At 26.1% G+C, this 1,007-nt stretch overlaps 1 protein-coding gene across 5 annotated transcripts in view; it reads left to right on the top strand.

The window, feature by feature from the left end:
* The window catches only part of LOC102676038 (rRNA 2'-O-methyltransferase fibrillarin-like), a 67,137-nt gene that overhangs the window by 61,457 nt on the left and 4,673 nt on the right, over positions 1 to 1,007 (top strand). The gene's annotated exons all lie outside the window — the stretch shown is intronic.

Below are 1,007 nucleotides of genomic sequence, written 5' to 3'. Positions count from 1 at the left end.
ATATATATATATATATATATACACCTGATGATTTTGTAAAATGTATTTGAAAAAAATGTATCAAATATTTTCTTACTTAATGTAATTTAAGTTATGAACTTTTTGATGATGATAAATTTTAGTTTTTTTAATTTATTTTTTTTTTTAAAATTGATTGTTCATAATGTATACAATTGTTAAAAGATGTCTAAAGAGATATACACTTCATTTTCAGATTTGAAATGTATAATTTTTATTACAATATAACAAAGTATTAACTTAGCTCTTTGTCTTATGATTTCTTATTTAATGTTCATCATCTTAGGTAGCACAATTTCGTCGAAACGATATACATAATTTGTGTGTAACAGTCTCTAGTCTTTGAACGATTGAAACTAAAGTTAGAGTTTAAATTAACTTAGTCGAGAATACAACTTGTCTTTATTAAATCAAAACTCTATAATCCCTGCCATGAATGTGGCTGCATATTATAATAGAACTCCATTCATTGGATTGAAATTTTAGTCAGTGCCCGATTAAAGTTCTCTATCCATGAAGTATCATCGGTTTGCCTATTTCAATAATTTTGAAACATGTTATATTATTATATTGTTTGAATGCAATTTCTGAAAAATAATTAAATAATTGGAAATTTTCCATTTAGAAAAATAAATTATTACTAAATTAAACTCATACCCACTTGTCAAATATAAATAAACATTTTAAAATCATCAGGTGTATGCATTCTTGTAAATGACACAATCCTTTACTTAACATCTTTGCCTCGAATCAAAAAACTATTACATACTAACAATATAATATCATAATTTAACTTACGTCAAAGAAACATACGCCTTTTCTATTCATACGATACCTGTCTCAAACAAGTTCTTCCATATCCGAGACGCAAAGGTGTTAACTTATCCCTACACCAGAGTTGTCACACGCGGCCTATGTTATTATATATATATATATATATAACTATAACTAAACTGAATTCTGCTCCGGTGAATTTCTGGAGACAAGGA

This window comes from Apis dorsata, unplaced genomic scaffold (assembly GCF_000469605.1).
Source record: "Apis dorsata unplaced genomic scaffold, Apis dorsata 1.3 scaffold_132, whole genome shotgun sequence".
NCBI classification, from domain to species: Eukaryota; Metazoa; Arthropoda; class Insecta; order Hymenoptera; family Apidae; genus Apis; species Apis dorsata.
The sequence above is the reverse complement of the archived record's forward strand: the minus strand, read 5'-3'. Positions and strand labels throughout refer to the sequence as shown.